Here is a 26,847-nt window from a genome sequence, read left to right on the forward strand (position 1 = left end):
TTACCACTTGATCTAAAGGATCCGATCATCCCTGATCAGATATCAATCATGAATCAACACACTTGATCGATCTTGATTAAGTACTAACTTGATCCAACGCACCCCTTGACCAATCGTATCTGATCGGATATCGTGTAGTGCAGATCGCACTCAATCCATCACATGTGACGAATCAACCATAACCGTTAAATGCTTTCAAATCTCAAAAAAGACGATGTGAAGTGCAACGTGCACCCTTTTGCATGATGCGGGCACACCACCTCGATGCACCAACTTTGACTGATTCTTATAAGGTACCCCACATTTTCACTAGTGAGTAATGGGGGACTAAATCTTACATACACAAGAATCTCCAAATTTCTAACTTAAGAAAAACTAAAAATAAACTAAAAAAATCTGTTTTTTATTTTGAAAATATTCAACATGCACATCACAAGCATCAAATAAGTGAGGGTGCGTCCGCGTGGGTGGCCCCTGAGGAATTAATGCTCATACTGAGTATTGAAGTCACGATCTAGAGACTTTCACCACTTATCGGTTCAAAATTGCCACTGCGCCAACCCCTCAAGGTTAATGTGTGATCTACTTAGATGGCCTAGTTGGAATACTATTAAAAAAAGTATACTGATGGAAGAAAACAAATAAATAGTTATACTAAAAGCTTTTATTGTTTCACAAGCAACTAATCATATATATTTTTAAAATTCTTCGATACATACAAATTAATCCGACCTAAAAGAGCCAAGGTTCAATTTTTCTCAAAGTTACAGCAATTGGGTCATAACAAACAAATTTTGTTTTCATCTTATTTATCAAAGGCCAATTTATGGTGCAACATAAAAAACAAATTAGAAAATGAATTAATTTAGGATTAGAAGCTAGAACTGGAACGAGAATAAGAGCACGATATGTAGGATGCATGGAAGATTCCTTTAGATTGAACTAAGAAAAGAAGTAGGACCAGGAGGAACTGGAATCTCTATAGTCCCTTCCAGCATCAGGACCATCTTCTTCATGGAAGGGCAAAGGGACGGCTCGTCTTGGATGCACCACAAAGCCACCCTCACCATTCTTTCGAACCTCATCTTGTCCACCTCTTCATCCTTCACCAACTTACCCACCTCACGATTTTCAAAACACTCTTACACCCAATTCACAAGAACAACTTCTTCCTCAATCAGCTCCATCTCCAAATGCCTTCGACAACATATGATCTCCAAAAGCACAATCCCGAAGCTGTACACGTCTGCCTTGACGGTTATGGGCATATTTCCAAGCCATTCAGGCCAACATACCCTCTAGTCCCTCTGATACCAGTATAGGTCCTTGTTTGGTCCGGCTTTAGTAACTTCGCCAACCCAAAATCAGCTATTTTCGTGCAATGGTACTCATCCATTAGTATGTTCTGAGGCTTGATGTCGCAATGGATGATTTGGATCTCACACTCTTCATGGAGATATAAGATGCCTCTAGCTATGTTTAAAGCAATTCTCAATCTTTCATCCCAATTTGGGCATTTTTCGGGATTAAAGAGGAAGTTTGCGAGTGACCCATTGCTCATATACTCGTAAACTAGAAACCTATTAGAGCTTTCATGGCAGTAACCGAGCAATTTGACTAGGTTTCTGTGATGTGTTCTCCCAATCACTCTCATCTCAGTTTTGAACTCCCTTTCTCCTTCATCCAACAATCTTTCTAGTCTCTTGACAGCAATGACTCCCTCTTGTCTTTGGCTGTTTAATAGACTCCCTTTAAAACTGTTCCGAAAGATCCCTTGCTCAACTCTTCCTCGAATCCATCTGTTGATTTCTCGAGCTCATCATAAGTAAATGATCGTAGAGAGATCCCTTCACTTAACCTGACGCTCTGAGATCCTTTTGTTCGCCCAAACACGTTGCTATAAATAAGAACACCATTTGTCCCAATGACAATAAAAGCAATAGTAAGAATCGTAATACTAACAATTAGAATATTGATTCGCAGCACTTTATTGCTTTCTTTGGCTACTTTGCTTGTAGTGGAGAAATTGCCATTGTTCCCAAAGTCGACGACATTCATTGCGTTGATAAGAACTTTGCTTGACTCACTCATATCTCAGTGGGAGTCTTTGTTTTCTGCATTCTGAGTTTGTAAATATTGCAGCCTCGCAGTTGCAATCCTTCAGGCAGGTCTCCTTGCAATCTTCTTTGGTCGTGGATGGTGAAACGAAGTATGAATCCTGTTCCCAACTTATCAGCTCTGAAGTATAAATGGTGTATTTGATACGTTCATCCTTGCTTCTGCAACCTTCCACACTGGTGTTCGTCTTACAGCCCAAGGTCTTTTCAGCATCATCGATGTAATCGAAACCATGTGGACAGAGACAGAGAGATTCTCGATCCATTAGCGTACAGTACCCATTTAGGCCACAAATGCCTTTAGGATGACACTTATTGTTCGACGAATTCCATTGATCGACCAATTACCATTTTGATCGAAATTGTGTGAATACAACCTGAAAATCCCATCTTCGTCAATGGTCAATCGGTAGAATATTGTTTCATTATTGGAAGGAAACACGCCAATATTACTAAAATTATGTATGCTGAAACCAGTGTAATTGAGCATGTATAGGTGACCATTGCTGTCAAGATTTAGTGTCACATTATCTCCTTCGTTTGAGGTTTCTGTAATATAATAGAATTTTATTTGATTATTGGATGCAATTACATGAATCTAACAGTATCTATGTAGAAAATATAAAAAGATAATCAATTACTTGCCATTATAACATGCATATGAATTTATGAGAAAGCCTTCATCTACATTATCTTGGATAAAAAAAAAATATACAAAAGAGTCGTGATAATTTGACACCTCTATGTGGCATAAGGCTGGCAACAGATCAGTTTGGTACCACTCCGATCCGATTCGAACGGATTTAATGAATATGTGAACCGAATCAGATCTGTTCATTTCATCCTTCATCCGAAATCGATTCAATCCAAACAATGTTAAAAAAGATTAGAAAATAAAATTTTATAAACATTCTACTTTCCTACTACAAATACAGAGGAAAATAAAAAAGACTAACTTTTTATCTTTATGTATTTATATAAAATTAAGAAAAAAAAATTATTAAAATATGTTCGGATCGAATTTTTTCAGAGTGGATTGGGGTAGATCCAAATCCAATCCGAAATTATTTCGGATAGAAGATTCCAATCCGAATTTGATCCAAAAATCCGATTTTTTCATTTTTTTCCAAATCGGATCAATTCAGACATGGGTTATGTTTCGGATCATTGCCAACCCTAACGTGGCATACTCCCCCATACGCCCCTAACGTGGCATGTGCTAGAATCACAGATTTTTCATCAGGATACACAATTGCACTTCCTCATAAATATATACTGTTGTGTATCCTGATGAAAAATCTATGATTATGGCACATGCCACGTTAAGGGTGTATGGGGGAGTATGCCAAGTAGGGATGTCAGATTATCATTACTCAATACAAAAACACCCTAATAGAAGTTACTCAAATTATAAAATAGCCCCCAACACATTTTTTTCGGGCTAATCAAGCAGCAAAATTTAATTAAAGAAAAAAAAGTACAAAAATTACATACGCCTACAGTAAATGCATATGAATTTTAAAAAATACCCTTCATAAAGGATACATCAACTTGCCTATTGAAATTTCAGAAGTATCACTTATCAAATTAATTATTCAAATTACAAAAAATAGCCTTCAATACTTGTTACAATAACATCCATAAGAATTCACGAAAATATCTCTTGTCAAAGATATTAAAAATTACAAAGAACGTCTTAATTAGTTTTAAGTTTACAAAAATACCCCTTATCGAATAAACAATAATTCAAAAAAATATATATCAATAAAGGTCTTATGTATTGAGGAGTGTTTCTATAATTTCAATAGTTTCTTCGATGAGATATAATTTTTATAAGTTCAATATGCAAGTTACTATATATTTGATTTAGGTTTTTTTAAATCCATAAGTATGTTATAGTAAAAAGTGGTGTTTTTTAATTTGAAAAGTTCATTTGATGGGTATGTTTGTAATTCCAATACACTATGTGAAAAAGGCCCATATTTGACGGTCTTAGCCGATCAAATTTCTCAAAATTTGACGGACCATCCCGTCAAATATGCCCATCAAATATTTTCTTGTAGAATTTTTTTTTTTTGACGACCCTAGACTATCAAATTATTAGAGAATGGGTGTAGACACCCCATTTTTGCATATGCCTAATTCGATAATTCGTCACCCGGTTACCGTGAATTCCTAATAATGATCGTAAAAAAACTCGAAGGCTTGTGAGTATCATCACTGATTCCTTCCGTTTTCACTATTTTCATATCTCCTACTCGTTACGACTCGACATAGAAATTTACGTACGCTTAGGATCGTTACACGTTACACCCAATTTAGCAAGCACGTACGCTTAGGTTTGCTACACAGTTCGATAACCTAGAAACCTCTCTACGCTAGAGAATACAACTTTGAAACATAGAAATAATCACGTTGGAACTGAAAGAAACCTCACGTTAAAATTCGTAAAAATTTGCAAAATTGACAAAATGATGAAAATACCCCTCAAAAATTTCAGACCTCTGAAAGACCTCAAAAGTACCTCCATTGTACTCAGAATATGATTTCGAGTCTAACAGGACCCGAACCGACGAAAACAGATAAATTTAAAAAGAATTATAAAAATGACCAAAATGCCCCTCAACTTTCAAATTCAACATAGAGATCCCATCGTTAGGAAAATAAAAATAAAAATCCAATTAAAAATTCGATCTATTAAAAAAATAAAACTCAAATTAAAAATTAAACAATTTAAATTAAAATTAAATGGGAATCAAACTGAAAATTTAATAAAAAGCAAATCCAAGATTAAAAAAATTAAACTCAAGTTAAAAACCAAAATTCAATGAAAATAAAATATTAAAAATGACTCAACCAACTAAAATTTCATCGAAATTAAATTAAAAATCAAAGTCAAAATTAACTGATCAAAATCAAAGTAAAAATTGAAAACCAACCAACTAAATTAACGAATTCCAAATCCAACTCAATCGAGCAACGGAACGAAATAAAAAATCAAATGGCCAATTAACAATTAAAACTCAAATTAAAAATTAAAATCAAATTAAAATTTTAGCCAAACTCAAAATAAAAACTAAGCAATTAATAAAACTTAAAATTAAAAAATTAATCAACAAATAAAAAATCAAAATAAAAATTAATCAAATCGATAAAATAAAAATTAAACCGATCAACCGTAACTCGACAACTCGAGAGTATAATGGTATGAATAGCATGGGAATATTGCTCATCATTCTCCTAAAAGGGAATAAAATAAAAGGGGTAGAAAACGTGTAACAAATAAAAAAAAAATGAAAGAAAAGAATTAGAAAGAAATGAATATAAAAGAGAGAACGTTTTCTCTCTTGAGGGGGGTTCTTCTCTCCTTCAACGTCTTCACCAATGTCTCTTCTTCTCTTTGCATTCTATGTTATTTCTCTCTCTCGGACGTTCGGCTGCTCCTCTACAGCTTCGACTCATCGATTCAACAGCCCACTTCTCTCTCTATTTTTTCAGCCAAGCTCTCCCTTGAGGCGTCCTACTGCTGTCCATTGTCTTCTCCCCTATTAAAACCTCCAACTCATCTCTCCTTCACCCCTTCCCCACGTCCTCTTGCTACTCTCTCCCTTTCCCTCACGTTCTCTAGTTGAGAACGACTCCATGCTGCCCCTTTTGCTCCCCCATTAAACTTGCAAAACCCACTCCAAAACGCCCTCCTTGCTGCCCTCTTCATAATCTCTATTGCAGAACCTGCAACTTTCATCTCCCTATCATCTCTCTCACCATTCTCTCACGTTTTCCCCAGCAGCAGCAGCCCTCTCCCCATGTCTCTCTTTGTTTTGGATAGGAACCATGTCTCTAGAGAGATCACCCACGCTTGAGAGTCTCTCTCTAGCATTGGACACCAGCTACAAGACCCTCTCTCCCTGCACCTATCCTGCAACCCTCTCTCTCTCTCTGCACCAATAGCCTCTCTCTGCTGCACCCCATCACTCCACGTCCATACAACACAGCCTCTCCTTGTTGCACTCAGGTCGCAGATCAACGACCCTCCCAACAGTCGTCTCTTTCGGCCATTATCCCCTTCGCCACACACGGATACTTACAAGCATTGGAGATCATACCTGAAGGAATCCGATCCATTCATCCTTCCATAGGTAAGTGTATTTATTTATTTTTTCCTATTTGTACTTTTATTTTTCATATCAATAAGATTAATAGATTTTTTTTTCTCTATGCATATTCTTTATTTTTTATTTTTTTTATTTTTTTATTTTTTCTCATTGATAGGATTAGGAGATACTTTTAGTTCATGTAGTTTTTCTATGTTTTTCTGTTTTTCAAATCGATAGGTCGAGGAGAATATTTGTTTGCGTAGGTTTTATTTTTCTATTTATTTCTTTTTTCATATTGATAGGATTAATAGAATTTTTTTTTATGCATTTTATTCTATGTTTTTATTTGTTTTTTTTTTTTTTTTCTCAATAGGATTAGGAGAATCTTTTATTCTTTAGTTTTTTTTTTATAAAAGTTTCTAGGTGTTTTATTTTTTTTATTTTTTTTTATATATATTTTGCATGTTAGTAGAATTAGGGGATTTTTTCTTTAAATATCATGATCACTATGCTTGAGTTAGATTCGTATGATTTGTGATGATATTCAAGCTCATCTATTATTTTGAGAGTTGGCCGAGTCTGATTTTTTCTCAAATTTTGAGATTGTGTATGTGTTGGTAATTGTGGATCTCCAATTTGGTAAGTAAGGTAACATGGATTCTTTGTTTTGATAAATTTTCAATTTGGTGATTTTTGGTAAATCCATAATTTTCTAATTTGAGACTTCATATTCATATAATTCTTTTTTTAGTAAATTATTTGCAAATCATGGGAAAATTCATATTTCTAATAGGAGGTTGTATAATTTTCTATTTTGGGAAAGACACATACTTGTAAATTTTTATTTTAGGAATTTTATATTTTATAAATTTTTCAATTTAGAAGATTATGTATCCTTATATTTAGAAGGTTCACATTCATGGAAAGTTGGGAATTTCTAATTTACATTTTTTGAAACTTTCTATTTTAGAAAATGTATCTTTTGAAATTTCTAATTTGGGAATTCAACAAATATTTTTTTAAATTCTAATTTGGGAAACTTCAGATTTCAATTTGGAGATCCTAAGCTCTAATTTAACAATTTCTATTTTGGACAGTTTGAGAAATACTTGCAGGTGGGATCTCTTAATTGATGTTAGATCATGGAGCTAATTAGGACTTTTTCAAACCCTTCCATATTTTATGGAATTTAAAGAATGATCATGTAACAGTTGGGACAATTTTAGCCATAGGATTTGTTTGGCAAACCCAACATAAATTGATAATGATGATTGGACTGTGACCTGGAATGTAGTCTTTGTATGTTGACCATAGGATGATTTTGGATCGTAATAGAAACCGATCATGTTGATCGGGCGGGTTCGGTGCCTAACACCTTCCGAAACCCGTAATCTGACCCCTTACCCATCTTTCTGATCCGTGGATCGACCCATATCCATTTGGAGTTAATTTTTGTTCCTAGACCTAAACTAGGTGGCGACTCCCATTTCTCAAAAGTCCCCTATTTACAAATCGGACTCCTATCCATTATTTAGTGGAAAAGGGTCGAGGCGATTTCAATGGGCTTCAAAAAAAACAAAAAAAATCCATAAAGTATGACCGTCGAATTTGGAGGTTTAACAAACAATAGCACGGTCCTCTAATTCACCAATCACAATGAACGAAATAATAATTAAAAAAATTAAAAAAAGAAAAATAATAAAACAAGCTCCAAATTAAACTAAATAACCCAAAATTAATATACATGTAAATCTCTTAACACACACATTAGTCATACATATATTGGAGAAACTTAGGAGGGAGGGATTAACAAGCTGAGAATCCAAATCCTCTTCTTTCCATCGTACTTATCGATTACTTTCATGCCGTAGGGTAAGAAGATTTCATGGCAATACCACACAACCCTTCCTTGGCATCAACATCTCTTTGCATTCTTATGTGTCCTTCCTCTTCCCATCTCGAGCCCCACGAATTCTTCACCAACCAATATTTGGTCCCATCATCACTCGTCCCATAACCAACAGCAATGACACCATGGTCTAGATCAGTGCCACATTGTCCAGTGAAAACACCGCTCGAGTAGAATTGAAAGCCAAATCCACTAGCATTGATAGCCACAGACACGGGCTGATTTGCCACGGCCTTCAATAGGGCCTTCTCGCTATTGGTTGGAACATCTTCATACCCAGTGATTTTAGCTGCCGATGAGGCTGTCTTCTTGGTGTTGCAAGTAGCATCAACTCCCTCGTAAGGATAGTTAGTTTTGGTAGTGAGGCCCTTGTTGTGTTGGATGAATTTGAAGGCGTCGTCCATAAGACCACCCCCACATCCTTGGTCCACTCCACTAGTATCGCAGTCTACTAGTTCTTATTTAGATAGAGAGATCAGCTTACCCGTTGTGAGCTGGTTAATCCCTTCCATAGCTGCCACTGCTGAGAATGCCCAACAACATCCTACATTTCCATACAAGTTAGAAAACAATGAGACAGAAACCAAATTCACATGCTTGGGTTGTGTACAAAAACTTCCATACAAGTTAGAAAACTGTGAGACAGAAACCAAATTCACATTCTTGGGTTGTGTACAAAAACGCTTCCATAAACCATAGAGCGTTTAGTAAATAACAACTTCTTAGGACATTTTTAGTTATCAAATTAAAAATTTTGGACATCATGATATATTCAATGAAACCTTTGGTCATAGGTTCAAGTCCAGTTTACCTAACTAAAAGAAAGAGTAGAAGGGACAGTTTTATACGATGCCTCAAATCTTTTATTCAATATTCAAAACGTACCTATGACACTAAGCCACATTTGAACAAGAACTAGACTCCATAGTGCAAATGACATTGGAGTTAACATTTATAGAGAGAAAGCACCTTTCCATAGAGAACCACGTAACCAAAGAACTATAAGCTCAAACATCAGCCTTGTTTCATCTTCTTCGTTGTATGCATATGTATCTGTGCAGCCTACTCACTAAAATGTCATAGCCAATTTGCAGATTTGATATCCATAGGAACAACTTCCCTATACTTGGCAAGCATGAAACATAACAGAATTATAAGAAAGATGGGTGGTGACTTACCTCGGACCAATAAAAAACATGGGTGATTAAGAAGTATAAGCAGTCAAGTCTATGATGTTTGGCAGAAAAATGACAGGAAGGAAGCACTTCAATCATCAGCTGAAGTAGGCCATCAAGCTTAGTTGAAAGAAACTCTTCATGGTCCTGGCCATATGAATTGAGCAAAGAGATTTGTGAGAAAAACATTCCAAAGTCGATTTAGTCTATACACACAATCTTCCCACCTTTGGAAAAGTAATGGGTCTTCCTAGGAAGCCAGACTATGCCTTAATTTGTCTAGGATGGTATCCCAAATAACTTTGGTTCTCTACTTGGACCCTTAATTATTGGGAGATCCTATTGGGATTACAGGAGATGTGTAAACCTTTAATGAGACAATAATATATTTTCTACATCAAACAAAATATTGGAAAATCTTTCCTCTTACACTTCTCATACACAAATTCAAAAGTAATTGATAGTAAACAAGAAAAATTAAACATGAATTTCAAAACTACCGATCAAAAAAAACAAAAAAAAAGGATGGGTTTTGTTTGTTAATCATGAAAAATAAAACACAGGTATGGTTAGTTGGATTGAGTGAGATAAAGTGAACAAAGATGGTTACCAGAAACGAGAGGTGCAGATAAGAACAGCCCAGTTGTTGGAGTGTTGTCGATGAAGATGATGAAAAAGAAGAACATAAAGCATTCGGTCTGCTGAGATGGATAAAAGCCAAAATCACAAACAACGACAATAACACTCGGTAATCGAAGAACCATTGCAGTGTTAATGTCAAAGATTGACAATGGTTGCAAACGGAAATATGCACAAAGAGGAATGTGATCCACACACTGGCTTACTCCCCCCTCTTGGTGGTGGTTGTATGTGTTTGTTCACTAGCTCTCAGTTCAAAGTGACATCATGAATATGGAGCTTAATATGAACTTTATCCCTGCATTAGGCCTCACAACTCTCATGACTATAATTTAAAATGAATTGACAATACCTATCAACCAAAGGTCCGTCACCACACTAGTTTAGTATGAATCATTATCCATGGATCATTACTTGCTCAATCAAGCCCATACTTGTAAGTCAACAAGAGCTGATGAAAATAACGATATAAAAAATTGTCAAATTTACCAAAGCATGCACGACATATAAATTAGTTAAAAAATTGTAATAGGATTTAGGCGCATCTCAATAAATAACACCATGCACATAGCAAAATCTTTACAAAATAGGAGAAACGTGTTTCCTTAACCATTGAAGCAGTATAATCCTATTCTTCAATTGTTTTAAGAAGTAAAAGAGAAGCATATCAAAATCACCAATAAAAATTAGAAGGTTAATGATCTCATGTCATAAATAATGTTCTAAAGCAAATAACTTCAGATCTTTACAAAATAGGAGAATCCTATTCTTCAGTATGTTTTAAGAAGTAAAAGAGCATATCAAAATCATCAATAAACACAAGTAAGTTAATGATCTTAGGTCATAAATAATGTTCTGAACCAAATAACTTCAGGTACCCACACCCTTAACCAACCAATAAAATGAAGGGAACTTAAAAAGGCACAGGCCCATGATCAGATGTATTCGTGCACATACCCATATGCATAACAAATAATGCATCTACATCTATATATATATATATATAACAAACACTCAAATACATTCATAATATAATACATATAACACATCTACAGAAACACATGAAGAATGATGTGCATGCCATTGACAAACATATCAACCAGGCATGAACCGGGAAAACTGTAGTTTACCTTAAGTATGAAGCCATTTTAGCAATAACATATACTCTCTAGACTCTACAAAGCCATTTTATTTGAACTTATCTCTTGTAACAACTTTCTATTGCCATACAAGGCAGTACCATCTATTTATAGAATGAGTAAAGGGTCTCACAATCTGTCTCAGAGACTTATTTTATTTTATGGTATCAGAGCCTGCCAGATATTCTTCCATTTTTATTTTATTTTTTGGCTTCTTCTTCATGCTCCACTCACTTCTCTCTTCCAATCAACAACATTGCAAGCTTTGTCTCTGTTAAACTAGACACTTCCAACTATCTGTTATGGAGAGATCAGTTGGAATACATTCTCATCAGCACTGACCTATTGGGCTATTTTAATGGATCTATAACAACCCCTTCAAAAACTCTAGAGCCCTCTGATCCTTCTCAGTCAGTGAAGCCAAATCAATTATACGTCGCATGGCGAAAAAATGACCATTGTATAAAAAGTTGTATCAATGACACTCTTACTGAAGGATTCTCCACTCAAATACTTGGTCTCACATCATCCAAGGATGTGTGGGACATACTTTAAGAACTCTTCAGACAACAATCTACGGCTCGTAGAACTCTGCTCAAGGGTCAACTACAAAACATCAACGAAGGCTCTTCTTTCGTGATTGAATACATTCAACAAATTAAGTCCCTATCAGATTCTCTAGCTGCAATAGGAGAAAAGGTATCAGATTTTGATCTTGTTGGTTACACATTGAATGGATTAAGTTCAGATTATGAACAATTTGTTATTACCATTGAAAATCGAGCAAAACCGCCTACATTTAATGAGTTATGTGCTCGGTTGCTCACACATGAACAACTCATCAATTGGAGTCATCCATCTTCAATGCAACCATTTAACGACACTAAAGGTCATACTGCACTTTATACTTCCAATCCAAATCAACCTCGCAATCAAAAAGGTGCAAATCATTGCAACAACATTGTCGCAAATCAGTTCAATAAAAATACTAAGACGCGTGCAAATCAGAATCTTGCTTTATTGCCAAACACACATTTCAACATTCCACAATCTAGCAATGATTATGGAGCAATCACTAACTCTGGTGGAAATCAGAATAAACTTATGAGAGACGAAAAAACATAGCAAAACAAAATGTGTCTCATTACATCAAAACAAAGCATACAAAGCAGGGGGGAAATAAGGAAATCATACATTGCATGAAGAAAAATACCCAAGCAAACAAAACACAAGCTTAATAGTCCAATTCCCACATCACAAAACCAAAGATTTAACAATGGCAATTCAAACAAAGAAATGAGGAAATTGAATAAAACCAGAGAAAGCTGAATTATATAGTCATCACTACTACTAGCTCTTGAGAAAATGGTTTCTACGAAAGAAAAAACTTACTAATCAGAGGAATACACAATAATGAAAGTGTGGTCATCTACCACTAGAAAACAAACTTGTGCTTGGGACAATTTATAGAAAATTACAATTGAAAGTGTGGAACCCTGAAGGGGGATGAGGAACTCTAATCAAGTGTTAAAAATAGAAGAAGAAAAGGAACTGAATTGATGGATTTAGGACTCATAATCCCAGTCTGATTAGGGTTAAAGTTGTCCTCAGAAATTTTAAAGTTCAAGGTCCTATCATAGCTATGAATTCCATTGAAGAGACATCGCCCCTATATTTAAGAAAGCTACAAGGCAACTAGAGGTTAAGGCTGATACCAATAATATGTGGGATTTGAGGAAACAAAGAGAAACTGGAGATCGAACAACATTGTGAACATACTCGAGTTTCTAGATTGTAGTGTAGGCTACAAAAACATGAAGTAATACCCCATCTTTCTCTCTATACTTTACTAGTTAATTTTTGGTTTCCTTGATGAAAAAGACCACCCAATTTGAACCATGACAACCATATCCTCACATTTGAGATGCGGGACCAACAAAGAAATTTCCAACACATATATGTATGTGTGTTAGTGATGAGCCAAATTTAATCCATTTTCAGAAGTTATATTTATATATCTTCATCATGAAGATCATCAACAATAAAACTCAGCTAAATCTAAAAATTCTATCTTACAAAACTAGTTTACAAGTTATAAAGTTCGGACCATCCCTTTAAATTGTGGTAATTCTGAAACAAATATTATTCAAGTAAGAAAAATGGGGGGAAAAGGATATTGTTATTATGGCTCCACCTGCTAGAGCTATACAATGTAACTTCTTAGTCATGACTAGACTCATAAATTACCATATATCTTTCAGATGACAACAAGTTTATATACCTAGCATGAAGTAACTTTAATTTCAACTAACAGTAGAACTAATTATAATCTGAACTATCAGTAAACCAATAGAACTAACAATAACAGTAATACATCAATTAATACCTGATGCAATGGGTAGAGATTTTCATCTAAATCATCTCATACAATATAAACCTAAACATAGGTCTTGCTTTTTTCAATTTGTTTTTTAGGAGATGGATTAAAACTGGTAATCATAAGAAAATAACAGCAAAAATAAACTTAGAATCAATTGGAATATTAAAAAAATGCCCTAGATTTGAAATCTATATACTTCTTAGAGGCACAAACCTGTAGCTCACGCTTGTTTTGTTCCAAGCTTCGATCAATCTCCTCTTCCTCCATTAAAAACAAATTAGGAATCAGAATTTCTTCAAAGAACAAAGAAAGAGAAACGAAGAAAAATTGATGAAGAAATGATGACCTGAAGAGATCATCTTTGGAGGGCTCACAGAAAAAGATTGAGATTTTTCTCAGCTAATTCTTCAAAATAATGAGGGTATCTATATAAATTGCACACACACAAAGAGAAGAAAAAGCCATTCAAATCGCTGCATTTTGTTATTAAAAAAAATTCAGGCAAAAACTCAAATCTGAGTTCTGAAATTCAAGAAGAAATCCACAAATCTAAGGAATCAGACTTAGATATGGAAATAAAGAGAAAAAAAACTTGAAATCAATGACGTATTAACAGAAATTAATCGAAATGAAGTGAAAATGCACATAGCACAACATAATATGTTGAAAATTACCTAAGATTTACATTGGAGATCTAGAGCACTTGGGACCAGATCTAGATCTATTTCTATACTCTCAGATCTAGATCTGTTTCTCTAGTCTAAGGCTCTAATCCAAACGAAAAGTTGTTCCCTGATTTACACAATGCTCCTCTTCCCCATCGTCTTCATCATCTTCTTCCATATAAAGTTAGTGTTTGAGAGAGAGTGAGAGAGTTGGAAAAAATTACAGAGAAATTTCTCACAAATCGGAGAGCTTCTCACGGATTAGAGATAGAGTCTGAGAGAGAGAAGGGGAAAAACGCAAAGAAACCAAAGCGAGAGCGCGAGAGAGAGAGAGAGAGAGAGAGAGAGGGGGGGGGGGGCGAGGAACGCAGATGAGAGAGGGGAGAAAATTTGGGTAAATTTTGTGGGCTCATGGCCGTCAAATTTGTGTTTTCAAAATTCGTCGGGGCAAGCCAACAAATTTTTTCTTCAATTTTCTCGTAATGATAAGAAGGTTAATAAAAGGTGCCAAGAGCTTGCATGTAAAGTTTACAGGTGATAAAACTCCCTTTGTCGAGTCTGTTATTGAACCAACCTTACTTTATGAATTAGGCTACTATGACTAATTTAGTAAGATTTCAAATCTTAGTAAAGGTCATTGGGCACAAATGAATGATCAAATCCAATACCGCAGACTTCTAGACTTCATGAAGAAAACTCATATATATATATATATATATATATATATATATATATATATATATATATATATATATATATATATATATATATATATAATCCTTCTTGATTTTTCTCCGAGTTGTTTAAAATGATGGCTACGAACTCCCAAATTTAAAACAAGAATTAAACGGTGAAACTAACCATTTTTTAAAACAAAAAAAAAATTATAAAGTTTTTAAAAGTTTTCCTCTATAACCCTTGGCATTAGATCAATTTCTTGGTTGCCAAAAATTTATGCAGTTACGATCGAGACCAAGGTTTGTGGACTAACAAATCAAGTGCAAGAATTTGAATTTAATGACGTGGATCACCACTCCAAGGTTTGCTTGGTTACAAACTTGATAGAGTAAGGTACCCTTAGGGTTGTCAAAACTCCAAGGATTTTTATAATTAAATCGCAATAGGTAGGTCTACCATAAATTTCTCTACTAAGTATTTAAAGGGGTTCATTCAATTCATATCCATGTTAGTTTAGTAAATATGGAGAGTATTTTTGTAATTTGAATAGTTTCTTTAATGTGGTAGAATAACTTGAAAATTTTTTTTCCTACCATTTATTTAATAAGAAAATACTGAAAAAATCATTTACACTAGAATAAACAAAGTAGTAGAAATAAATGCGAGAATATTTAGTTCCATAATCTCATCAATTTTTTAGAATCCCTATAATATGACTCCCTATGTGGCATACTCAAATGACTCCATTGCATGGACAAGTCGAGGAATCATAGATCTGTACGCCTCGAGGTATACGGTTCCCTCGGAGCATACTTTTTTATGGGGATGTGCAATCATGTATCTCGAGGCATACAGATCTACAGTTCTCGAACTTGTCCACATCATGAAGTCATTTGAATGTACCACCTAGGGAGTCATATTATCACGACTCTTTTTTTTTTTTTTACTTCACTATAACTCGAGATTTAATCCAATAAAGATGATTAATCTTTCTCAAATATATTCAATGGGATCACTTGCATCTAGATGATATTGAATTGGATAAAACATCAAGCATAAAACCAATTTTGCAGGAGATATCTTTGTAGCTAACAAGTTGTAAATTTTTCACTACAAAACATCAAAACATTTGCAGTGAAAAGAAAATAATTTGCAAGCCAGAGCATGTTTGATAGAAGAGAGTAATTTTACCAGGAAAACCCATTTTTGCTCAAAATAACTTTGAGAAAATAGATTTCTTAACAAAATGTTTTCCTCTCTTTGATTGAAGAAATATTTTGCTCGCATAAAAATCAATCTAGGACTTCACATAATCGTGGAAGACCAAGCACATAAAACCTAATGGGACTTTTGTAATCTGGGGTACTCTCAATATGTGTGGATTCATGTGATATTTTGATCAAGAATTTCATAAAATCTTGGATTGACTTTTTTGTTATAAATTTTTTCCCCTTTAATTAGGAGGGACAATGGCAAAAATAGATTGGACTTTAGTTTTACAGGCAAAACAATCATTTTTTTGGGAGTCCCATTGGAAATATTTTTCGTAAAATGCAATTATCATTTTCTCAGGAAAATGCTTTCCACAGAAAAAATATTTTTCAATAATTTAATATACTGACCCTTAAATATAAAAAATAATCCTAATCTTCATGAAGATAATAAATTGTAGACTAAATATTCCATTATTACCTGAAGACCAATATGTGTATAGGTACGTGTCAGGTGTTTGTATAGGGTACTGCATTAGTAGGGGCGGAGCTAGTAACGAGCTGGTGGGGGCAATTGCCCCCACAAAACTTTGAGAAATCCCTATATTTTCAATTAACTACATACATGCCCCATTTGTCCCCACTCCCTCGTCTCTCTCCCCATTTGCCCCCACACCCTCACCTCCCTCCAATTTTTACCCCTATAGAAGTTTGAGACATCCTTATATTTTCAACTAATTATATGCCCCATTTGTTCACATTCCCTCACCTATCTCCTCATTTGCCCCTACTCCCTCACCTCCCTCTAATTTTGGCCCTCACACAACTTTGAGACTCCCTTATATTTTCAACTAATTACATGCCTATTTGTCTCCACTCCCTCACCTCTTTAATTTTTTATTGATGACATTGACTCTTGACCGCGACTTCTCAAATATTTATTGAAAATGACCTAAATATTATTTTCTTCAACTACCAAGTAGAAACCTCTTAATCTCTCCTTAAAACCATTCATCTTCATTATACAACTAACCATAGTTTGCCCCCACTATAGGAAAATCCTGGCTCCGCCATCATGCATTAGATTACCATCATGCTGCATTTTGAGCCTAAATCTTCTCAGCCGAGGGTCATTTTGCGAGAAATTAGAGAACAATTATTGCCCCGCCACGAGATGCTGGCCTTGCACAATTGAGTTGGTTGGATAATCAAAACTTTTCCATATGATTTTCGAATCTGAATTATAGATAATGAAATTGCCAGAATCTAGCATTGAAGCCGATGAAGCAGATTCAGAAATATCGGTAATGGATTTGTCATCGCCTTGTGAGGATCTAAGAAGGAACCCACCATTACTAGTTAAATGCAATGTAACATTATTTGAAACTTGAGGAGCATCTCGATTTGCCATCCATATAATGGTCTTTTCGGGAATTCAGGGAAACCAGATTGCTATGATGAAGCTATCTTGATATATTGGGTAGAATCCGAAGGTGAATCGGCCTGGAGGGGAAAGCCTTGAGGTGAGGTTGGTGTTGGGTGAGAGGGAAGAATCTAAGCTTATGTTGGAGTATCTTTGTCGAGCTGTTACAGTAGAAAATGTAGAGAGGAGAAGAAGAAATATAGAGATAGAAGCCATTAAGGAAGATGCTTCTTTGTGCAGTTTCTTCTTCTGTCTCAAAGGGAAGAGAATTGAGAAGAAAAAAGACCAAATCTATAGCGTTTTTGACAAGTCAGGAAGAAAAATCGAAGAGAAGTGTTTTTTTTTCCACCTTCCAAAAAGCTTAATTGTTGAAAAATCAATGATTTTTATTCTGGCCAGCCCACCATTGAACAAGAATGAGTTCCCAAAATCTTAGTCATGAAACTGGATGAGTCAACTCGATTCAGTTTCGTAATTACTCTTTGAGATGATTGTTTAACTCAACCGAGTAAAACTTTTTTTTTTTTTCTTCTAATTCCTTTAGTGGGAAATAATAAAATAAACATCATTCCTCATCTTACATTGCAAAAACGATTTCTTACTTGGATATGATACATTTTCTATATTTTCTACGACACCGACAGATGCTGTTGGGTCTTATAAAATGAATAGCATCCGAGAGATGTAGAAATAGTTGTTACTTGTAGAAGTCCCCAACAACGACCTTTTTTTATATACACATTTAATATAAAACATGTTTATTTGAGATACTTGAGTTGACTCATTATTCATCAAATTGACTTGACCTGATGGACACCGAGCCGAATCTTAGGGTATGTTTGATTGCACATGGAAAATAGGGTGGAAAATCAATTTCCATGGAAAATGACATTTTTCAAGTGTTTGATTGCACATGGAAATGAAAATCATTTTCCACCCCATTCAAAAAGTCCACTAAATCATGGATTTCACTTTCCCACCTATATGGGTGGGAAAATGAAATCCACCCATATTTTCCATCCTCAATTCTTCCCTACCATCACCACTATCACCACCACTACCACCACCACCATTACACTAACCTCGCTGTCGTCGTCATCGTCATCGTCGTCGTCGGCTCTGTCTCCGACCACCTTTTCTCTCTCTCTCTCTCTCTCTCTCTCTCTCTCTCTCTCTCTCTCCTTCTTCTCCATCCCTCACCTCTTCTGCCACCACCACCATCACCACGTTTTCCCCTATCTTCCTCACTTACCTCCGTTGCCGCCGCCGCCGCTACCGTCGCCGCCGCCGCCACTTTCGCCTTCGCCGTCACCGTCGCCACATCCTCCCCTTTCCTCTTCCTTGTCATCTTCTTCTTCCTCTCCCCCTCCTCTCATCTTCTTCCTCCTTCTCCTTTTTTTCTTTTTTCTCATATTTTTTCCATGATTTTATCCAAGTGAAATCAAACAATGGAATTTGATTTTCCAACCCTACCTATTTTCCACTACTAATTTTCCATGGATTTCAAATTCATGGAAAGTGACTTTCCATGCAATCAAACATACCCTAGCCTTTAAGTCTAGTGGAAGCCTGGAGGGCAATGAATGACTTGGAAGACTGGCGAGTCCCGCCATTTAAAATTATATTGAGTCTTTTACGGGGTAGACCTCAATCCTAACACTTAAGTACGATGAATGAGAATGGGTCCATCGTTGCAATCAAGAGAGCTACTATTGGCACCCCAACTTTTACTTATCACACCACAATTCTCAAATTGTTTATTATACCCTAATTAAAGATTAAGACACACCATTCAACATTACAAAAGTTTGGTTCAAGTTATTACCTTAACAGTACAAAGGATTTATGACATACTCAAACAACTTCAGCAGTTGTTTACAAGTAGGATTAGGCTAACATAAAATCCGAAATCTAACAGATAAAAATTCAAAGAGCGATAGAGAGTTTCTATTGGCACCCTAACTTTTACTATTTCTCAACTATTGATTTTTTTTTTTTTAATTGTGGAGTAATAAGTAAAGTTGTCTCAAAATGACGACCTTGCTTGTTGGGACGATATTTATGAGTTCTAATTGACCACCAAACACTCACGCATTTTGTAGAACAAAGCCTCACCACCTTGGAGAAGTAAAAAATAGCTCACAACACTACTCAGGTACAACTATGAGATTGTATATCGACTAGGCAAGGAAATATTACAGTTGATACCTTGTCTAGTGTTCATGATGAAGTTGTGGTACATGCTCTATCTACTCCTATATTTGCGTCCTTAGACGAGATTAATAAGGAATGTTTCATGGATAAAGACCTCCAATAAATCATCAAAAAGCTACAAGAGAATCCTTCTTTATTTTCACATGTATCCTTCCAAGATAATGCTTTATGTTACAAGGGTCATAAAATCATACCATCCTCCTCTTCATGGCATTCCAAGATGCTCAAAGAATTTCACTCTTCTCCCATTAGTGGACATTCAGGATTCTTACCTACTTACATGTCATCTTCCCAAATTTTTATTGGTGTGCCATAAAAGAGATATTCACATTATTCCTTCCAAGATAATGCTTTACGTTTCAAGGGTCGTAAAATCGTACCATCCTCCTCCACGTGGCGTTCCAAGACATTCAAAAAATTTCACTCTTCTCCCATTGGACATTCGGGATTCTTACCTACTTACATGAGCATCTCCGCAAATTTTTATTGGTGTGCCATAAAAAGAGATATTCAAAGATTTGTAGTAGAATGTGAAGTGTGCCAAAGAAAAAAGGCTGAAACGATTACTCCTCCAGGTTTGCTACAACCATTGCCCAAATCAGTAGATGTTTGGACTGACGTGTCCTTGGATTTCATTGATGGACTTCCCTCTTCAAATCATAAAACTTCAAAATTTGTTGTTGCCGATCAATTTAGCAAGGCGACTCTTTTTTCATCACAACACATTCCTATACAACTTCTATGGTAGTAGAAATTTTTTGTTCAAATTGTTGCGAAGTTACATGGAATGCCTCGTTCCATAATATGTGATTGAGATTCGATCTTTGTAACTAATAAGTAAATTTTGGGAAGCCTACTTTGAACTCAGAGGAACAAAGCTTTGTCGAAGCACAACCTATCATCCACAGTCTGAAGGGCGAACAGAAGTGGTCAATTGCTCTATTGAGCATTACTTAAGGTTATTTGCACGACTTCTGTTCATAGCCATACGAATAGCAATCCATAAGCTGCAATCGCAGTTCACACAAGCTCAATCCAAAATTTTATGGGCCATTCCAGGTTCAAGCATGTATTGGCTCTGTTGCTTACAAACTGGTCTTTTTTCCATGGGTTCAAAAATACACCAAGTTTTCCATGTATCCTTACTGAAGAAGAAAATTGGAGAAACCTCTCAAATCATGACTACTCAACTACCCATCACAGATCTAATGACATTGGTCTGGGTACCTATTAAGATTTAGATCGTGGAATCTTCAAATACCACAATAAAGCAATCACTAAGGTATTGGTTCAATGGGAAGACAGATCAATTGAAGATTCAACTTGGGAAAAGTATGAGGACCTGATTGGTCATTTTCCTGCCTTGGAAACTTGAGGACAAGTCAGACTTCAATGGAGTGGCAATGATATGTACCTATCCACGAAGATCTTATCTTCAATCAAAAGATTTTTTCTTCAGTCAACCTCAACTAATTTTTTTTCTACAGTTGCTTCAATTAAGGGGATTTAGTCTTATCCTTCCACTTGTTAGGAATGCAGTTGTTTCTAGATTGTTAGGAAGTATGGGTTATCTAGGCCATAAAATGAGACAGATTTTTATCTTAAATTCAAGTGTTCCAAGTCTGAATTAGCGGGTTTGGTTCTTTCTAATATATCCAAATAAAAAAAATGGGTTGTATGTGGGTTATTGTCCCTTAACTCAAGTTAGAACCGTGTCGGATATAGATCCATCTCCATATCCACTTAGATCCAAATGATATATTACTTTGAAAATTATATATAGGGAAATGTTCAGCAACAAACATTTTGGCAAAACATTTTTCAAAACATGGGTTAGAGGTTTTGGAATGGGCTGATTTTTGGTGAGGATGATCTCTACGGTGAGGAGATCATCATCACCAAAAATCAGCTCATTCCAAAACTTCTAACCCCACCAAAAATGGTTTACAAAAAATGGACGGTCCACGATTTTTCAACTTGTAAACTGGGGCTAGAAATTTTGGAATGGGCTGATTTTTGGTGAGGATGATCTCCTCACCGTATAGATCATCTTCACCAAAAATCAGCCCATTCCAAAACCTCTAACCCATGTTTTGAAAAATGTTTTGCCAAAATGTTTGTTGCTGAACGGGACCCATATATATATATATATATAGGGTCGGGTTCAAACGACACACATTGCAACACACATTGCGACAATGTGTTTGTCTTATATGGGCAAAAATGTTTGGAATGGGCTGATTTTTTGTGAGGATGATCTCTGTGATGAGGGGATCATCCTGGCAAAAAATATCCCATTCCAAAACTTCTAACCCCATCAAAATTGATTTACAAAATTGGATGGTCTATAATTTTTCAACAAAAATTGGATGGTTTAGAAGTTTCATAATGAGCTGATTTTTGGCAAGGATGATCTCCTCACCATAGAGATCATCCTCACAAAAATTCAGTCCATTCCAAACATTTTTGTTCATATAAGACAAAACACGTTGTTGCAATATGTGTTGCAATGTGTGTCGTTTGAACCTGACCCATATATTTATATATATATATTTATTTATTTAAAGATATATATCTTCAACCAACAAGTGTTGGGTTAAGGCCCCTTTTGACCACCTTTGGAGATTTTGCTTAAAATAAATTGATACACGTGTGTGTGGGAGGGGGTTTAAAATTGTTTGACCCAAAACAATTAATTCGATTGTGTGGGATCCATACATGACGAACCCAACTCATTTTAAGCCTTAAAGTTATCATTACTATTAGGAAGGTAGTTCAATTTTGTAGCTTATTTAAAGAGGTATTGTCTTACAAATTTTAAAGATTTATCTATAATTATTTAGAACAGCTCTCCCAACTGTTATTTTACATAGTCAGAGTCCTTTGAAAGTACTTCAACATACTCGAGTTCTGATTCTCTAATTTAGAATATTTTAGAGAGAGAAATTGAGAGACCCATAAGAAGATGGTAAGTTTCTCTCTCTCTATTTGTTGGTGGTAAAAAATGATAATAGTTGTGAAATATTTTATTATAACGAAATTTGTGAAAAGTCATTTTGACTAGTACGGTTGGAGTGAAGACCCCCCTTGAATAGGTAAAATCATTTTCCACCGTAAAATGCCTAGCAAATATTCCCAATAGATATGCCTATTTACGTTGGAATTGTTCTTCGTATTATATTTTGAGTAATTATTTTTTTACTCTCCCACGTGGCATTCTCAAAATACTCTCCTGACGTTTGTATGTGATAGAAACATGAATTTCTTGCCTCAGGATACACAAGCAGGTTAGGAGATTATTTTGAGTATACCACATGGGGGAGTCCGTTACCACGACTCTTATTTTGATGAGCAGTTGTGTATCTCGAGGAAAAGATCTATGGCTCCGAGTCCCTACCACGTCAACAGAGTATTGAAAGAGTGAACACTTTCTAGTTGAGAAACCGCCACTCTATTTTTATCTCAGGATTCTACCAGTGGCTGTCGTTGAAAGATGATATAGCGACGTATAAAGGTTGTGTCGACCGTCGCTGAAACATGCATTACTATTTGTTTCTTTCCCGATTGTAGAAATCTAGACTCACCATCGACCCTCTTATCAAATATCAATTGCTTCTTAAAAATCCTAATCTATCAAACAATTTCTTCAATTTGAAGCACACCCACAAAAGTGATTTTTAAACAGATTCTTGCTACACTAGACTTACACCACAGTTGCTTTCGAAGGAGGATTGGAGTTCTGCCAAGAGGTTTTAAGGAAATCTACGCAGAGGTTTCGTTCTTGGGTTTAATCTCTACGTTTACTCTCTCTCTCTCTCTCTCTGTTTTTTTTTTTTTAAATCATTTATAGAGAACTGATTTTTTTTTTTTTTTTTTCAAAATAAATATAAAATCAGCAATACATGGGGTTATTTTCTCAGTTCAATGGATGTTCTCACATCAATCGGAGAAAATCTTAATTGTTCAATGTTATTTTCAAAATAAATAACATAATATGGTGTTGCAGATAACATCAGACAGTGTGCATTTCTATTTATTATTTTTTTTGTTGATTTTAGTTTGGGTTAAAAAGGTTATGTTTTTAGAAAGAGTTTAGTTTGAAAAATCTGCAATTCTATTTATTTATTTATTTTTTTTTCTGATTTCGAAGTTTTTCCTTCATCTGTCTTTCCTTAGGACAAATGTGCACCAACCGTTTGTAAAAATTCCTAAGAGAGAGAGTGTGTGCAAATTTAGAAATATAAATAATAATAAATTTTGGGAGGGGTGATTATAAAAGCACCCACGAATTAATAAGGGGAACTCCCACCATAGCCAAATTATTTTGTCTTACATGAATTAAAAATTGAGCTGATTTTCGCTGATGTGAAGATCATTCTCATAAAAAAATCAGCCCATTCTGAAATTTCTACCCCAATTAAAACAAGTTCAAGGACCGTAAATCATATTTTTTTTAAAGCCAGTTTTGATGGAGTTAGAAGTTCCGGAATGGGTTGATTTTTTGAGGATGATTTACTCATCATAGAGATCATCCACACCAATAATCAGCTCATTCCAAAACTTTTAACCTACATGAGACAAAATAATTCAGCTATGAGTGGGTTGCCCTTAATTACCCTTTTGGGAGCCATTTCATCTACTTCTCCTACTTCATTATCATCATCAATTAACTAGGAAATAAATAAAAAGGTGGCAAATTTGGAGGAAATATTGTGTATTAGTGATTGGTTTGTGAAGTCAGCATCACTAGAAACAGACCCCACTCACACAAAAAACAGGATTTTTTAGAGAACTGTGTAGGTGTGTTTGATATTATGAACTGGTCAATGCTATCACGGTGACCCAATTTGTTTTAAGATTTGGGTTGCCAACAACAGCGAAGTTTTTGTGAGCTTCGAATCTAACCCTTTCGGCATGATAATGCCTTATTCATTTATCTAAAAGATATCAGAAATCGTAAAATATCAGTTAAATTGATCATCTCCCACGAAATCAAGATCATGTACAAGGTGCAATTTTGCAAATAAATAAAAATGATTTTCAGTGGATGACACAAAATTTGTCAATGTCAGAACATCAATTAAACTGCTAACAAAGAAAAGACCTTAAAAAATAAGGTAGATTCTTCGAAGCCTGAACCCAAAATCCAGCACCTCCATAGTTCTTTCTCTTCCTCTGTTATATTCCCACAAATTCTATGAAAATTTTAATTCATACAATCATAATGTGAATTTATATTTTCATTTGAGTTGTGTCCAGAAGATTTTAACCAACACTTAAATTTAATGTTTGTGTATGCTGTGTTCAACTCATGGTGTATGGAGGAGAGTTTAACGTTCTTCTGCAGGTACTTGAGCACAAATTAATTCAAATAGTCCAATGTGGTTGAGTTTGTTCCTGCTTTTTCTTTGATTTGGAGTGGATTAAGATGTTATTTTGATTTTTGATTTTTTTCCCATTTTATGAGTTTGATAACAGTAAACCTACCATGTGATAACACCACAGAATATGCATACTTCCATTAGGAATCCATGATTTTGATTGAAGATTTTGCTTCTTCCAATAGTAAAATAGATATTCTTAATTTAGTCATTGCTCTTAGTTCTGATGGTCAGGAATTTCATTTGTGACTAGTTCTTTGAATGTTAGCTATTTTCTTGATTAAGAACTAGACAACTAGAGGACATACATTCCACGAACAAGCAATATTTATGGTATTAATGTTTGTCGAGGTTGGTTAAATCCCAAGTTCTAGAGCTTAGTCATAGAACATCAAAATGAGGATATCAAAGCTTGGAGAGGATGAAATCTGTTCTACAAGATTTAGGAATTTGGAGATCTCAATCAGAAACTAGGTTTGATTCTCGGGATATTAAGGAGACAAGTTTTACCTTGGTCTTGTTTCATCTACTCAATGTTCCTACATGACTTCTTTAAGTGAAGCTTTGATTTCATTGGCTTTCAACTGACTAAGACTTTAAACCATGCATGGACATTGATATCTTTCATTTGTTGGTAGCTCAAATGCTTATCAATAGAACTCCCTTTATTATCTCACATTTCTTATATCGTGTTTTCTTATCCATAATAAATAATGACCCCTTACGTCTAAGTCAACTGAACTTATTTATATATAGGAACTTCTGTGCCTCATCACCTATTTCAGACATATTAGTTGCATACCATGATGTTTAGTTCTCATGTGGGACTAAGGTCAGGTTAACAAATTTTTTGTCTTATTTGTGATTAGGAGTAATTGTCTACAATTTATTATTGAATTGTCCCTTTTGTACAGTTTGGGAATGCATAATCTTTGGTACAATCAATAGTAGAAGTGATTATTTGCATTTTCGTAAAGTTTCAATAGAAAAAGTGATTTTCTCTGCTGAAGGAGGGTTTCCCTGTGAATTTTTCTAATCGCCCACCCTTTCTCAACCTCCGAGCAACCCCCTGGAAGAAGTTTCCTGCCCCCCCACCCATTTCCAATTTTTTTTTTTTTTTGGTCCTTCTAGAAAAATCACTATTTAATCTTTGCTTTATCTGAGAAGCTTTGGATTTTAAGGAAAATACCCCGTATTCGTATCTTTTGTAGCCAATACTAATCTTACATCCTTTACTGATTTGCTCGTGAATGGATTTTCGGAATCTAATGCCTTGCACAACCAAAGACCTTCATTCTCCAGAAGGTTTAGCCTTGAATCCCAGTTTCTTCTGAGCTTTCTTACCTCCACCCCTCTTTGATTCGTCACCCCCAACACTGCATAAACTCAAACCTCTTCGCTTCAACCTCTATTACCAAACCTGAACTACCTTTGCTGAAATTTATATCTCTGATTCAAAATCCGCTTAAATTATTTAGTGCAGAAAAAAAGTAATCTTCTTACACATCACCATTACCAAACTCAAAAGTGCTGTAATTAATGGCTTCTCATTGATGATAAGTCAGATGTTATAATCCCTTACTAGACAGTCCAAGAATCATTTCATTATTAATTTAGATTAACAATTAGAATAGTCCAACATATTTGTCAACTTGGTGATCTATAATAAAGATTCACAACATGGCTAACAAATTTTCTATTTTCGCATTCACATTGGTTAGGCAACTAACAATATGGCTGAGTTTAAAGGTCTATTACAAGGATTGAGTTTAATCCCGTTGCGAGGTCCAAGTTTAAGGATAGATTCTAACTCTAAGTT

General features: G+C 35.1%; 2 pseudogenes across 1 annotated transcript; both read right to left on the bottom strand.

Annotated features, from left to right (window-relative positions):
* Positions 1-823: 823 nt before the first annotated feature.
* On the bottom strand, positions 824-2,058 carry LOC147404128 (G-type lectin S-receptor-like serine/threonine-protein kinase LECRK3; annotated as a pseudogene).
* Positions 2,059-7,913: 5,855 nt separating this feature from the next.
* LOC147404129 (senescence-specific cysteine protease SAG39-like) lies at positions 7,914-14,601 on the bottom strand (annotated as a pseudogene). The gene is made up of 6 exons (XR_015177703.1): positions 14,131-14,601; positions 13,670-13,717; positions 10,136-10,235; positions 9,909-9,996; positions 9,093-9,445; positions 7,914-8,667 (listed from the first exon to the last, which is right to left on the bottom strand). The product of XR_015177703.1 is annotated as a senescence-specific cysteine protease SAG39-like (transcript).
* Between the last annotated feature and the right edge of the window lie 12,246 nt (positions 14,602-26,847).

The sequence above is a fragment of the Akebia trifoliata genome, chromosome 4, assembly GCF_017979445.1.
Source record: "Akebia trifoliata isolate Shusen 1 chromosome 4, ASM1797944v1, whole genome shotgun sequence".
In the NCBI taxonomy this organism is placed as follows: Eukaryota; Viridiplantae; Streptophyta; class Magnoliopsida; order Ranunculales; family Lardizabalaceae; genus Akebia; species Akebia trifoliata.